We start from the raw sequence: 16,480 nt of genomic DNA, 5'->3' as shown, positions 1-16,480 counted from the left end.
GCAAAAACAGAGCAGCTTTCAAGAAACATTCCTAGGCAACAACTCAATTTGTCATGGTTTTCTTTTCCCAATGTAGGGGGAGTCCTTCTCCTAAACACAAGGTTACTAAAATAGGCTGTAACTATAATACAGAAACCAATTTAACCAGGTGAGCCTTTTTTTTTTTATTCGCTTAGGTACAAATGAAATATGCAACAATCTCTAATTTGCAGAAACATTTTAGACCATTTTGAAGTTACAATGATTTTAGCACTAACCTACATTTTCGTTATAGAGTGGCCCTTAAATGAAAGAAAACTAGGTAGACACAATGAACCTGAAATATTTCCAAATACAGTATAGTTACCACCACACTCATGCAGAAATCATAATCCTGTATTTAGAGATAATTTTTAATATCTACAGCCACCAAGAATCACAGCTAGCACTGTATTTCAGTAGGAAAGATGGAGACAGAGGAGGATTGGCTAGTCTTCTTTTCTAGAAGCTACACATGTACTCCAAGAATGGTGTTCCATTTTCAGAAGATCACATATGATTTCTCTGCCCAAAAGGAAAGATATGAAAAGTATACACAACCATGCCAAATGGGAAAAGCTAGGAATGGATTCCTGAGGCAGTTATCTGTAACAGGCCAATGCAGTAACAGCTGGTCAGGACATTGTGCACCCCCCCCCACCCTTTTGGATAAGATAATAAACTGTAATGCAGGGGCTCAGCTCCTGCTCCCTGCACAAGAATGCACGATATGGTGAGACCAAAAAGAAACAACAACGAAGCCATAGATAGGGGAGTCATACCACTATATTCTCATGGTGGCTGGTCGAGACGCAAAAGCAAACATCCACCAGCACCCCAACGAGGGGTCTTTCTGCACCCCAGTCTCACTGGCAGCCCGGGGAGACACAGGGAGCAGGGACAACAGGATCCGCAATCCACAATCGGCTTGCTAACCACACTTGCTAGCCACAAGCTGTGCTTGCTAGTGTAGCCATGGCAGTTATATTAGTGGCTAATGGCAACTGGTTACGGCTGGTGGCCATCTGATCACATCTGATGGCCATCTACTGCCCAAGCCAGCACCTTTCCGCGTGAGGTTAACAGCCCGGAAACTGCTCTCTGGGACTCCATCCCTACATAAACTAAAGAAAGCAGTTTTGAATCTTCTCCTAATTACAAGGAAGTAGTATAATATGTTTACTGCTACTAAATTAAATGTTCCATAAAGTTTATTAGGGAGGGAAGGTAAAGAGGAAAATTGCATCAAATACTTCAAGATTTTGGAAATTGCTGTTAAGGCACGACACACCTTTTTTTTGGTTAAATGATTAAATATTTAAATCATTTGAAAGAAAAAGAGTTAACATGAAATACACAAACTTCATTCTTCTTTTCACACACAGCATTTTCATTTTTCAATTTCTACGATTCCAGTGTTTACATATTCCAGGATTCCTTTTACCTCATCAGAAAGCTATATGGATATCTATGATATTTATTAATAGATCTGAAAACAGAGAGCATACAACTGAAGAATATGAGTCTAATACCAGCCACACGCATTATCTTTCGCTTTCCAATATCCATGTCAGATGTAGCAGCTTTGCATAAAAGCACCATCCCTAAGGTAACCCTATTAAGCAGAAGAAAAATGTGTGTTTTCAGCTAAACCTGGGCTCGGCTGCTTCCATGGATATAATTCAAATGTCCTATGTGGGGATTCTTATGAGCATATGGTGGCCCCTCATACGATTCCACATTTGACCAGATATCATAGCAAGCACAAAACACAAAGCTGCAAAAGCCCATCCAGTTTTCTTAAAGGGAAATTCTACGTCTCTTCTGAGAGATACACAAGTCCACCAATAACAGCCGGAAGTAATCCCAACATAAAGGACCAGCATAATTTGGGGGTCTGATTACTCTAATATTGACTTCAGTCTGTCAGCAATCCACCGGGCAACGTGATCAGCTGAAAAACTACTCACCTGTAACTCATATGTATCACCCCTGTTTGGATTTCCCTTTGGCAGGAAAGTTAATGAAAGTTGCAGCTGAACATGTTCAGCATCTGAAATACATCAGAGCCTTCATCAAAATCCACCATAGCAAAAAACATCTTTAGGTAAATGCACTGGAGTATCGCCAGGAGTTTGCCAGGATGCGGAATCCGTCAGCTTGCTTGCACACAACACATTGTCTATGAAGTTGGAGAGCCAGGAACATGACAATAACGGAGAAGTTTCAGGCGCGGGGGTGGGGGATTGGGGGTTGATGGTTTAACAAAGCGATGGAACTTGTATTAATTCATTCTAATTACAGTCTTTTGTTGGTCAATTCTGTTAGTTGACTAACCTTTTCGTATAACACCATCTCCCTCTTTCTTTGGGCAGAGGCGGAGGGAACCCCAGAAATGAGCAGCAGAGCCACCACCACGGTTGCAGCAACTCTGCCATGTTTGCTCTTCTCCCTTTCCATTAGTTTTTGTCTCAATTTTAATCCCTGATTCTCCAAGATTTTCCATGGTTGCTGTGGATAACAGGTATACTTTGGGATGTATGCATTAGTTTTCAAAAGGAAAATAAAATAAAATATGACAATCTTCCTTGGAATAGAATTTATGTCACATAGTGTAAATCAAAATCAATATAAATTTCCATATTAGCTCTGATTGATGGGGAAAATAAGATATTTTCAAAACTACCTTAAAAATAAAAAGTGGATTTTCCTCTCAGATTCCTTTTCAGGGTTTCAGTCCCTGGGAGAGAATGTGGTGTGCTATTATTAAACCTCGTGAACCTTTGACCCTGGTTCATGTAACTACAGTGAAAACAGGTCCCAGTTATTAAAGAAATCTTGACATATACACATTCTTTCTTTTATAGGGAGAAATAAAAGGTTTTCCTTTACTCTGGGGAAAGGCTATTAAAGTTGAATATTACAATGTTCTCTAAGGGTGAAAGAAGTTCTTTTTCACACTCTAAGGGAAGTGTATATTTCACTCTTTAATATTTTCATGTAAATGCATGATATAGAGGTGATTTGTGATGTTATAAAGAGCAATAAAAAGTAAAAGCAAAAAAGTCCATTAAGAATATGAACTGTTAAGTATCCTTCCTATAAAAGGAAGAATGAGAAACATTCCTTAGACTAACTTCCAAAAATTTATTATTTAAATTATTATATGGAGGTGCCATTTATTGTTACAAAGGGGTAATTTTTGTGTTACACGTTATTCAAGAATTTATCATATATGCAAATAATTTATTTCATGGCAAATCATACAGACTGAAATGCAGACTACATTTTCTATCAGTCTTTATTCGAGGAAGTTGAATTTTGTGATGTTGTAAAATAATGGTGAGTAAATCTTATTTAAGATTTTTTTTTCCCTTATTTCCTACTGTGGTTTTATGTCCAAAGATGTTAAAAATCCCTAAGAATTCAGAAATTCTGTATTCATTTTGCTGTAACACAACTGTATAGTGAGATGGATGATTTGCTATTTATAGTGATTTATAATATTTTTTCATGACTCCAAAGCAGACTCAAGGATATAACAAAAAATCTGTTTTCTTGATTACATTTTGCTTTTGAGACACAGCCTTTAAAAGAAAGATAAGAAAAAATAAGAGAAAGAGAGAGAGAGAGAGAGAAAGGGAGAGAGAGAGAGAGAGAGAGAGAGAGAGAGAGAGAGAGAGAGAAAGAAAGGGAAAAAGGAAGAAGAGAGAAGAAAAGAAGGAAGGGACGGAAGGGATGAAGGGGAAGAGGAGAAGGAGAAAAGGAGGGAAGCAGGGAAGGAAGAGAGAGATGCATTAATTCAGTAGGCAATAAAAATAATGATATTTATGTGATTTTGCCAGTTATAAGTGTCAATTTAAAAAAAATAATGATCTCTCTCAAAGTCAGTCCTAAATTACTGACTAACATAGATACAGAACTATACTACACAGTAGAAAATTGTTGGGGAGATCCTGTTTTCTGGTACATATAAGCACAATATTTAAATGTGAACTAAACATGCAAAGAAACATTTACAAGTTAAAGTTTTATTGTTCTTTGGAAGTAGATTTCATTAACATATAGCAATCCTTGTCTTCAGGTTCCAGAAGTGGTAGTGCTCTATTATTCAGTACAGTAAATGGAATGAAGAGACACATTTACAGGCTACAAAGTGGGAAGAATACTTTTGGGTGATTGGTTAGGACAATTTTTAACACGTTAACATGCTTTGCTTTTTCAAATGCATATTGCTTTCAACACTCAAAAGCAAAAACATCTTTTAGAGTCAACATTTGATTTAATAGATCTTAGTTTGCTGTAAAATGTCATATTTTCATCTCTGCCAGATTAAAATTGAAGTAAGTAAAATTATGGGACCCACAAGCAGAAAATAATCCAATGTTCTGATATAAAAATGAACTTTTTTATTAGAAAAAAAAATAATCACTCATCTCCTTAGAGAGGCATGAAACCAGAGTAGAATAACACTTTATATGAAATCATTTCACAAACATCAGTCAACAATGTTTTTGTCGTTTTATGCAAGTTTCATTTAGCTCTATTTTGCTGTATTTACATTTTATGCTTCTTTCACCTCCCTCACCAAATGAAAATGGAAAAATAATTTAGTGATTGAAACATACAAAGAGCAAAGGAAATTACTCCTTTTTAACCTTGACATTGCAAAGTCACCAGTTATTGGAGATTTAATTTCTGCAACATATCTCAAATGCTTACGTTTCTTTGGTTGTTCAGAGAAGAAAACCTCTGGAACTGAGCTGTGGTACAATGATACTAAAGTGGGATTACATTTTCTGTTTCTGTAATAACATTTTACATTTAACATTCCAATATGTTTTTTTTTCTGCTTCGAGGTGGTTTACTTAATCACTTCAAGCGATTAGGCTTCATAAGAAATGAAGGCATGCCAGCATTTGTGCAGTTTCCCAGATACCATGTTTGCCTCAGGCTTGTATTTATTCTTATTACACACACCGGTTTGAATACCAGGTGAATACCTAGGAGAAAAAGAAAATTAATTTAAAAAGTAATAAAAATAAAAGAACTCATGAAAACACAAAACTATGCAGCATATTAGGAATCCTGTTCCATTAAAAAATCTACTTGTTCCTTTCAGTACATATGATTTTAGAATTTTTCTAGCAATTAGATGAGAGTGTCTTTCTTATTAATACTGTGTCCTTAGAATTAGGATAAAATTATTTTCCCCAAGAAATATTTGACTCTAGAAATATATTTTTTACATATGCTGTAATACATAACACTACGATAAAACACTCTACATTATTATAAAAGTTTCAGCCTATTTTTTAACATATAGACACAAATACTAAACTAATAAGGCCTCATATTGTTTCATGGTCTTTTTAACCTGAGAGGTCAAGTAAATTATATAAAATCCTGTGAAAGAATCATTAGTAATTAAAAAAAAACTATTTAAAATCATATCATCAAGCCACAATAACAGTTTTTGATTTCATTCTTTTTTATTTAAAACGTTTATGAACAGACTTTTATACTGCCCTTTTTTGGAATCTAATTAGAGTTCTATTCCATTGCAGACCAAAAGCATTTCTCTCCTTTGTGGCAAATGTAAATTTGTTATCTAACACTAAAGAAGATTTGCTGGCAAAGGAAATGGATATGCTGGTAAATCCACAACATAAGAGACTCTTTTCTTGAGAGTGTGATTTGCATAGCTCTGTTTCCATTAGTTTTATCTTTATATGTAAACAGTAGCTTTTCAGGTGTAAATAGCATGGTATAGTCTCAGATTATAAATTGGGTTTCATTTGACCAAAGAAAGACTTGGAATTATATATATATATATATATGTTATATTGTTATATAACAATATGTTATATTGTTATATTGACACTCTTTCCAATGGCTTGCATATTATCTGAAAAGGTGTTTACACTTTACCTTTTGTTAAAGAACAACATTCAACTGAGTAAATCTGTGGATCTAATTGACTTATTTAGCAATTCATGAATCTCAGGCAGTGTACTATCTGGCAACTAGAAGGGCTTTCTAAGGGGTTCTATAAAATGGAAGGTTTTTATAGGACAAAGAGTGGGTAAGGGAGCTATTAACAACAACAACAACAAAATTATTTCAGACCAGGAGATCTTCTTTTGGGGATAAAGGAACAGCAAGGGTTTTTATCATGCAGATTGCCTCTTCTTTCTATGGGAGTTACATGTAGAGAGCCCATGTGACATATTACCTCATTGCTGTTGACCAGAAAATCCCAGACTGGTTGATGAATTATGTTACTGGAAGAAGTTGAAATAACGATGAGGTCAAGTATTAAATCTAAGTTTTGTATCATGAGCTTTAACAAAAACAACACCATTTGGGGCCTGTGGTTTTCTCTTTCACACATTGATAATGTTAAATATCTAAGTAGTTTTATTAAAAAGACATAGAAAACTGATTGATTGATACCATAAATTGATTATTTGTTTAACTATATTCAGAAAAGTTTACACACATGCTAAAGTACAAAGTATGGGTCTTCCAAAGTATAGCATATTGTTGATAAAGACTGAAACATAAAGCAAACATCATCCGTTGGGAGGTTCTATGAGAGGAGCTGGGGCTTGTGGATATTCTCGCACCCTAATTCATAACGAGAACCCTACGGAACAAATTCTATGTTCATAATAAAGCTCTATGTTTCTAACTGCCCCTTCCCTCTTCTCCCTTTTCTCTTCTACGACGACCTCTCTACATCGGCATGTAGGCGAGAGTGTACTCGGGGCTTGCCATGCCTGCATGCACTTTGTTGCAACCCTTTCTTTCTCCTGAATAAGTCCTTTTTGGTGACAAAACACTTAGTTGATATTTTTCAGACAACATTGTGCACCAATAGAAGTTGAAGCAAAGAAGAGATTATAAATATCTAGAAAACCGACAGTGTGTTAAATATATTGAAATAATTGAACATGCAAATTACTATTTCTTACTTTGTGATCAGAAAGGCATTTAAGGAAGATATCAACTCCAATCATGAATATACAAGCGATAATAGCCTAATTTAGAGTATATCTCAGAGCAATACATAACTGTATAGACCTATGGCTAAAACCATGATGCCTTCTGACCTTGCCACTCCTAAGAGTTATTAGGCAAACTAGGAGCATGATGCTTCACTCTTTATATCTGCTGATGAAAGAAAGTCCAAACCTACAGAAAAGTTTTATAAGTGTTTGAAACAAATTTTTGATAAGATTCCCAGAAGCAAGATCTCAACAGATTGAGGAAATGCTCTGGAGAATGGCAGTTTTGCAGTTGTTTCTATACATTAGAATCAAAGTAGAAGCCATAAGGCAGGTTACATGAAATCCATTGGTGGTAGATTAAGGAGATGGAAGTAAAGCGGGGAAATCTCTAGGACTAGATAAAAAGCAAAATTAGGAACACATACTTTTTTACATGGATGGGTACAGGATAGTTAATAATTAACATTTATAATACGTAGAGATGGTATGTGGGAAATAAGATCCCCATGAGGGGTTCTGTGGTCTAGTGCTCCAGTGGTCTCGTGTTCTCGTGCCTGTGGGTGCATTTTTGAGGGGTACAGAAAAGAAAACTACTCTGACATTTCAAAGGTATGTTATCCTAGATGCATAAGAACAGAAGACAGGACTTGCTTACGGTAAAGACTGACCTTTGCTGAGGAAACTATAAGCCTATGGCCTGACTACTACCCACCATGGCCTGCTCAGTTAGGAATTCATGATTAGACCATCCCGTTTGCTTACTCTTGGTCACTGAGCTTGTCAGGCCTTCCATGTCGCCCCTGTGAATTGATCAGTTTTACTACGTAGACTGTTTTCATTCACATATTTCCCCATGTCTACAACACAAAAGCAAACACTTAATTTTCCAGGTTTTTGTTTGTTTGTTTTTTCACATAGTATTTACCTCCATATTGCTAAATAACTGTATAAAAAAGGGTTAACTCAATAGGTGTGGGTTGCTTAAACCCTTCGCATTCCCAAGAAATGCCTGTTTTCATTCAAGAGCTGGCCCTTGACCAGCTCCTGAAAATTAAGCTCTGGGCCACAGAAAGTAATGGAAATAGCGACACTCCTAATTTTACCCTTTGGTCCCACACTCGTATATTATTATTGGTTAAATTACTATTGAGTGAAGGATGGTACCCCAACCGCATGAATATTATTTTCAAGTTTGTGTATAGCTTTACTTTTAAAAGGCTGCTACAATATTTTCTCAGGCCATACCTTTTTGAGTGATGTGGTATTTAGCATGCAATGGCTTGTGTCTATTATTACATCTCTTTCACCATAAAATCTGTTCCTTTGCCTGAGGTGATATAATACAGAATCTTATGTCAGCATATCTGTGAACCCACAGAGAGTGGTGCTATCCTAGGCACTCTGAGCAGGAAAAGCAAACTTTGACATGAGTACTTCTCAAGACCAACTGCAGATGTTTTTGGAAAGAATCTAAAATAATCGACTTGCAACTAAATGGTTGGTCAGCCTCCACAAAGAGAGTGTGAAATTGAGGCCCCAACATTAGTCTCTGGTGATGGACAGGAGGGATATTGTATAGCAGCTGTAGCTATATTATCCTTTGTGAGAGGAAGCCCACACTGTCGGGCTTGCCAGCACTCACCATGGCTACCTCCATCATGATCCCATTGTGCATGCATGAAGTTGGCCAAGGAGAGATCTGGCTGACATTTGCTGAACAAGTCATCCTATCCATCCAGTTGTTTAGGGGCTATTGTTCAGTGGGTGTCCTCTGAATGGCAAGATAACAGTTCACACACTTTCTACCCAATACCATGCATTTATTTACATGGTATTTTCCCAATTTCGGGGAAATCAATTCAATACAGATCATGTCAACTCCACTCTTGATTCTCACTCAAGTACTGTGACTCTTCTGTTGCTCTTGCAGCCCACAGTACTGGGGTTCTCCCTTTGATTCATCCTCTCTGCTCTTGTTAGATTCTGGGGGTCATTCTTTGCCTATTCCTTTAATCTTCCCCACAGCTATATAAGTAGAGTATCTACTAAATCTTCCTCATTAGAACATATGAGATAAAATCCATTCCCTGACACACCTCTGAAATATATAGGTATATTTCAACAAATATTTAAGAGAAAGTACCTAGGAAAAGAAAGTTTTCGACCAAGGTAACAGCAAGATCAAAGAATCTGAGGTTGTAGCTCTCCTGACTGTTTGAATAACAGGAACATAAGTGTGGCCGAATGGAGCAAACAAGGGTTTGAACAGTAGGAGCTGAGGACAGGGAAGAAATAGAGTGTGATAACACTACCTCAGGCACTCACTTTCTCTGGTTCCAAAATCCAGCATAGAATTATGCTAACCATATTATCCTAACCAGCACTGTCCTAAATCACCATAAGACAGGTATTGTTTTTGTTCTAGCATCTAAATCAGGCTCTACAAACTATAGCCCACTGTCAAAATCTGGCTTACCCTCCTGTTTTTGTAAAGTGTTACTGGAACACAGGAAAGACCACTTGTTTACAAATCATCTGTTATGTTCAAGACAGTATGGACCACAAAGACTAAAATATTTATTATCTTGGCCTTTACAGAGATAGTTTGCTGACCCATTGTCTAAATTACAGAAACTATGAGATCCTCTCTCATCAGCAAAGACATAAAAGGCAGTATATGACTTTTGTAAATTTTCCTTTGACCTTTCAGTCTTATGCCTTATGGCTGAGGTCTTGTTTTGGTAAAGTGCTGAACATGCAGTCCTTACTTTTCCATCTCAATTGACAATTCACATTCATGAAGGGTCTTGCTTTCTATTGGTGGCCTTGGATTCACAGCCAACACCTCCTTCCTAGGGTATTCTACTTTCTATCTTAGAGTTTTCTGACTGTTTCTCTGAAATGCAAATGTTGTTAAACTTTGGCATTGCCTACTTTGATTTTCAAAATGTCAGTGTCTGGCCCTACAGCACTTTCTGTTCTTCAGGGTGTAGAGTGATTTTGATATTCTGGTCTTTCACACTTTCCTTTGTTTTACTACCAGTAATCAGACAAGGAACTAATGTACAACACAGACACTGAGTCAGCTTGCTTTAGAGATATCATTCTACTCCTATAAAAAAAAAAGACCTCATTAGAATGTAACTTGGTTTTTGGTACAGGCTTGACAAGTTAATTCAATTGAGAAATCTGCATGCAAATGTGCTTTCTGGTTACTGTCCTGGCTACTCATACATTTAAAAAAGATAAATTTCCATTTTTACAGGATTACCCAAGGGTATGATCAATGGAAACCACAGCTTCTTTGTTCATTGTAAAGGTCTTGGAAATCTTAGTGATGTTTATAATTGACTCACTCAGAAACAACACACTAAGAAAAAGGAAGTTGAGCAGTCATCAAAAGCTGTGAAAAGAGCACAGATAGTCTCTTTATTTCTATTTATGTTTTAGTCTGTGACCTGTTAGACAATTTTATCATGATCATCATCATTCTCAATAAAACCATAAGTTTATTCAGTTTCAGAAAATGAAAGCTGATAGTAATTGAATCCTTTGAACCCCTGATTTGAGACCATGTTGATCTGACTCTAAAGCCTATGACATAATATCTATCTATCTATCTATCTATCTAAACATATATGTATGTATGTGTATATATATATATATATATATATAACATTAATATTAATCTAAAACAGTTTTTCAATGAACAGAACTAGGGCCCAGAATTGTATTTATGAGAAACCAAGACAATCTCACTTGGTAGCTTTGCCAATATTGTTTGTTTTTAGAAATCCCTATACATTCTTCACTATTTGTGAAGGGAAAGAGTTATGTGATTAGGAAATGGTTAACTATAGCAAATAAAATGTCATTTTGTAAATAGTTACCTTTGCTTTGTTATGTTTCTAAAGTTTATAAAGAAAAGTGTAAAATGAATGTTAATATTTTTTCATCTATAGCTATGCACATAACTGTATGATGTTATATTAAATTAGCTAATGTTTACATAGAATCAATTATATGCCAGGTACATTACACACACTGTTTTTTCACTTGATGTTTTATTCTTAAAAAATAAAGGCTTGTGTCCCTATTTTACCTGTGAGTAAATTAAAGTTGAGGAATTTCAGGGCATTGCCTAAAGTCAAAAAGTAGTAGAATCAGACATAAATGAGTCAGACTACAAAGCCCATACTCTTTCTCCTAGACGTGGGTATGTATTAAGTATTTTTAACCTAAATTGCTTACATATGGGTATAAGGGTCCCAAGTATATAATAATTTTAGTTCCTGTTTCCACATATTAGAAAAACAATTAGTGCATTGCCATAACTGAAAGCATAATGGTAAAAGAGAAATGTGGTATTTTCAGTTTCCTTTATAAATTCTGACCTGAATTAATTTTTCAAACAATTCAAATTTACCAGCATGTTACTCAGCAATTAAGTTTTGGTACAGTGCCTTTTACCTGTAATCTACATTATATAAAAGACATTTTTGTAAGAGGAAGTAGGTTTTAATGAGCAAGCGACACAGAAATTCTCAACTCACACTTAACAATGAATATTACTGTTCTTATAATTGGCACTTCTCAGTCATAAGACATCCCTTTGTGGTTGTCATAATTGGTCTAATGAATTTCTAAAAATAAATGAAAGTCTAATTTGATCTGGTGCCCATGAACAATCCGCTCATTCACATCTAAATCACTGACCTGATTTGAAGACGAATCATGCCAAAATGAAGTCATGCTTTTCTATTAAGTGAGTTGCCTCAGTATAAGCTTTTGAATGGCCTGTTCTTAGGGTTTGAAGTGGGGATTTCCAGTAACAAAGAAACACAATTTGATCTCATAACCCTAGACACCACAGACTTATTTTAAATGAGAGAAACTTAAGAGTGGAAGAAAATCTGTGTCATCATTCACTCAGTGTTTTTCCCCTAGAGGAAAATGTAGTGCTCACCTTGGATTTGAACAACTTAGGTACATGAAGGGATGCTCTATATGTGGCAGCATTCAGCACAGAAACAATTTCAAAGATTAACACATCTGAATACTAACACCCCTTATCACAGAATTATTCATCCAGATGATCCAGGGCAAATGTTCCCATATGTTGAAATTTTCTACATTGGAACTTGTTAATGACATTCAAAAGCAGGACAACTTTTATTGTGTTACGATTCTATTCTTTGGTTAGGTGAAAGTGTGTGTGTGTGTGTGTGTGTGTGTGTGTGTGTGTGTGTATAAAAATGTGTATATGGTTGTGATGCATAATTAAGTGATAAGGTTATAAGAGAGATTTATCGCAAACCATCTCCTTATGAATACTAATTGCACTAGTGTAAAAGATGAAGATTCCTTACACAAGACAGAATTTTGTCAATAAGTTCCTCTGTACCTTACACGATACAGAATCTTGTCATACTTCCTAAGTCAGATTCCAAAATTTGACAGTCACGCACCAAAACCACCACGAAAGGATAATGTTAAGATTGAGAGAAAGAACATAATAAAAATAAAAAGCTAAAAGATCTTTTTTCTTGTCAGTTGTGGAAATAGGAAAATCCCACAATTCTCTTTATTCATTAAAACTTGTCTCTAACGACAGAAAGAATTATAAGAATATACTCTGATCAATTGTGTACCAAAAAGTAGATTACCTAGACAAAGTGAGCAAATGCTTAGCAATATATAAATTACCTAATGTGACTCGAGAAAAAATAGAATATCTCAACCTACCTATAACAACTAAAGAGACGAATCATCATCAAAAACCTCCCAACAAAGAAAAGACAAGGATCAGATGGCCTCACTGGTAAATTCCGCCAAACATTTAAAAAGGACTTAACACTAATCTTCCCCAAATTCTTCAAAAAAATAGAAGAGAAGGAAGCACTTTCTAAGTCATTATATGAGATAGCATTAGACAGCATTACACTACTACTAAAGCTAGATAGAGGCCTCATAAGAAAAGAAAATTAAAGACAATACTCCTTGTGAATAATATTGCAGTTCCATTTATTACATTATCTAAGATAACAAAATATCTATGTAAATTTAACCAAGGAGTTGAAAGAATTGTACACTAAAAAACTACAAAATATTGCTGAAAGAAGTTAGAAAAGAACTAAGTAAATGGAAAGATTAGAAGTTTTAATACTGTTAGGATTCCAGTACTACTCAAAGTAAATAACTGAGAATCTAGAAATAACAATTATAGACCATAAACAAGCCCACACATATCTGGACAACTGATTTTCAACAAGGATTCCAAATATATTCAATGGGAAAAGAATAGTTTCTTCAACAAATCACTCAAGGAAAACTAGATTTTCACCTACGAAAGAATGAAGTTGGATCCCTTCCTCATATCATATGAAAAATTAATTCAAAATGGATCAATATTAAATATAAGATCAAAACCATAAAACATAGATTGTTTTCTTGATCTTGGATTTGACATCAGATTGTTTGATATTATGCCAAAAGCATGAGCAACAGAAGAAAATATACACATTGGATTTCTTCAAAATTATTATTATTATTATTATTATTACTATTTGTGTGCATCGAAGGCCATTGACATGACTGAAGTAAGAACAACTTACAAAATAGGAGAAAGTACACACAAATCATATATCTATCAGGGGTTTAATATTCAGAATATCTGAAGAATATCTGCAAAGCAAAAACAAACAAACCAATTTAAAATCTGCACACACAAAAATGGCAAAAAATTTGAATAGACATTCTTCCAAAGAAGATAAACAAATGGCCAATAAGCACATTGAAACACATTTACTGCATTAGTCATTAGGGAAATGCAAGTCCAAACCATAATGAGATACTCCTTCACACCTACCAGAATGACTATAATTAGAATAATAAGAAAATAATAAATATTGATAAGGATGTGGAGAATCCGAACCCACAGATACTGCTGAACAGCATGTAAAATGGTGCAGCTAATGTAGGAGTAGTTTAACAATTCCTCAAAAAATTAAATGTAGAATTACCCTGTGACCCAGCAGTTCCTTTCTCTCTTCAGTGTATAACCAAATTGAAAGGAGAGGCTCAAACTTGTATGCCAATGTTCATTATTCACAATAGTCAAAACGTGGAACTCAAAAGTCCAGTGACGAATGAATGGATAAACAAAATATGTTATATACATACAATGAGATAATATTCAGTGACAAAAGGTGATAAAGTTCTGATATACATTACAACATGGTTGAACCTTGAAACATTATGCTAATGAAATGAATCTGACACAAATGGGCAAATATTGTATGATTTTACTTATGAATTTCCTAGGATAGACAAATTCATAGAGACGGAATGTAAATTAGAGTTTATTAGAGTCTGTAAGGAGGGGGAAATAAAAGTAATTGCTTAATGGGTGTCTGCGTTGAGAGTGTTTTGGTGAAGAGAATTTTTAGACATAGTAACAATAAATAAATCAAACCAATATTATTTGGCAATGTATAGGAGTAAAGTACTGACTAATGCTTCAACATGAATGAATCCTGAAAACATTATGCTATATAAACAAAAAAATAGGATTGATTAGTATAAACACAAATCTCAGATGAATTCTATTAATGACTCCTTGTGTTAGAGTTTTCAAAAGAAACAGAAATAGAATACATACAACTCCTCTGTGTGTGTGTGTATACACATATAATATGTATACACATACATACAGAGGGTGTCACCAAGTGTACACATTTTAAGAAAGAAAAAAAATGTATTAAAATTACCCTGATGGTACCTCATGTAATTTGCAGAAGTAAATGCAACTTGTATTCATCTTTTGTTATTGGTATATATTGAGTATTACAATTTTAATACAGTGTTTTCCTTTCTTAAAATGTGTATTATGTAGACACTGGGAAAGACTATATCTAAAATGTTGAATCCTCAACAAGAAAAGGCCAAATGGGTTTACTTTAAGCTTGATATAGCTTAGTCTAAACTGGATCTTAAAGTGATTCATGCGGTACAATTTAAAACTGAAAAGGCCATCCACTGGAAAGTTCACTGATGTTATCATATTGTGCCTTTTGGGGATTTTAGGGCTAGACTATGGACTGGAGGTTTATATGAAGTCAAGGGTGATTTCTCTTAATCAATCATCCCAAGCAGATGCCAATGCAGCATTAACAATGGGGAAAAATACAACGTGCTCGTCTCTCAGAGTATGAGGATAAGGTGCGTTCTCTGAAGAGTGAGGACACCTCATTTGCACCCAATGGGGATGGGTAAGCTTCTGACGTGCTTGTGAAGGCTGGCCATAAACACATCCAAAAGCAGGCCTGGGAAGACTCCTGAGGATCATTCTGTGCTTGGGGAGTCTCCTTCTTCATCACCGTATCTATGTTACAGGTATTTTCCTTGTGTTTCCATACACTATCAGAGCACTTCTCACACTATCTAGATTTCTACTTATATACTCTGTACTTACAGGTATATTTCCTGATTTTAGCACCCTGCTCTAGTAGTCTCCTGAGAGACTACTGTTCATCATGTTATCCCCCGCACCTAGTACAATGCTTGGAATGTCACAGCAAGTCAAAAGTGTTTCCTTATTTACTAATCAACAGATTTTAAAAAGCCATAACTCAACTCATATTCCTCTCAAAAATTACAGATTAATTGATCTGTCATAAAAAATAAAAATAGGCAGACAAGGCGATGTGGGTTAGCTTTCAAAATACCCATAATCAATATTCTAACTATAACTCAGTGATCATCTTAATAGAGATTCTACGCTTTACAAATATATTTGTCTTTGAAATATTTTGATCAGATAACTCTTCTAATTCATACTAGAGAATGTGATTTATAGAAATTATTTTATTTTATAACAATGTTGGTAGAGTATAGTAAGATACATTTTCAGCATATTTTTGAACGAAAAGATCCACTTCAACTCTTGCTCCTTATCGGTTACATTGACCCACAACAAAGAAGCTATCTCCTAGCACATTTCCTGCTCACAATTTCAAATCCAACACAGCAGAGCTCTTTATTATCCCTCTCTAAGCTCTTTTGTTTCCTTCCTCTAAGCATTTTAGCAAGATGACACTTCCATGTGGTTGCAAGAGCTTTATTTTAAAGATTTTTAAATACACATTCCCAACAAAATTCGTGTATGAGAGACTTCCATTGTTTACTATAGAAGAATTCCTTCTTACACACTCCTCTATGTCTCTTGATATTTATTGCAGTTGTTTTGCTCTCCTCAATGTCATTATTTGGTAGCTTGTAGGTCATTAGAACGCAACTTAAGGGAGGATACTTTTCTTGCAAATATATTACATTAAAAACTAAAAACCAAATTCTCAACTTGACATTTTGTTTTTGGAATGAGACCCAAATAACAGCACCTCTTCTCCTTGCTTAAAATTAGAAATATTTGAGAAATAAACAAAGGGGTT

The 16,480-nt window shown here is 35.1% G+C and overlaps 1 pseudogene; it reads right to left on the bottom strand.

Moving 5' to 3' along the window:
• Window positions 1-1,458: 1,458 nt before the first annotated feature.
• Window positions 1,459-2,107, bottom strand: LOC109446487 (dolichyl-diphosphooligosaccharide--protein glycosyltransferase subunit MAGT1 pseudogene; annotated as a pseudogene).
• Window positions 2,108-16,480: the final 14,373 nt, after the last annotated feature.

Source organism: Rhinolophus sinicus, chromosome 17 (genome assembly GCF_057876585.1).
Source record: "Rhinolophus sinicus isolate RSI-liver-muscle chromosome 17, RSI-T2T, whole genome shotgun sequence".
In the NCBI taxonomy this organism is placed as follows: domain Eukaryota; kingdom Metazoa; phylum Chordata; class Mammalia; order Chiroptera; family Rhinolophidae; genus Rhinolophus; species Rhinolophus sinicus.
Note: the sequence above shows the minus strand (reverse complement) of the source record. Positions and strands in the feature narration are given on the sequence as shown.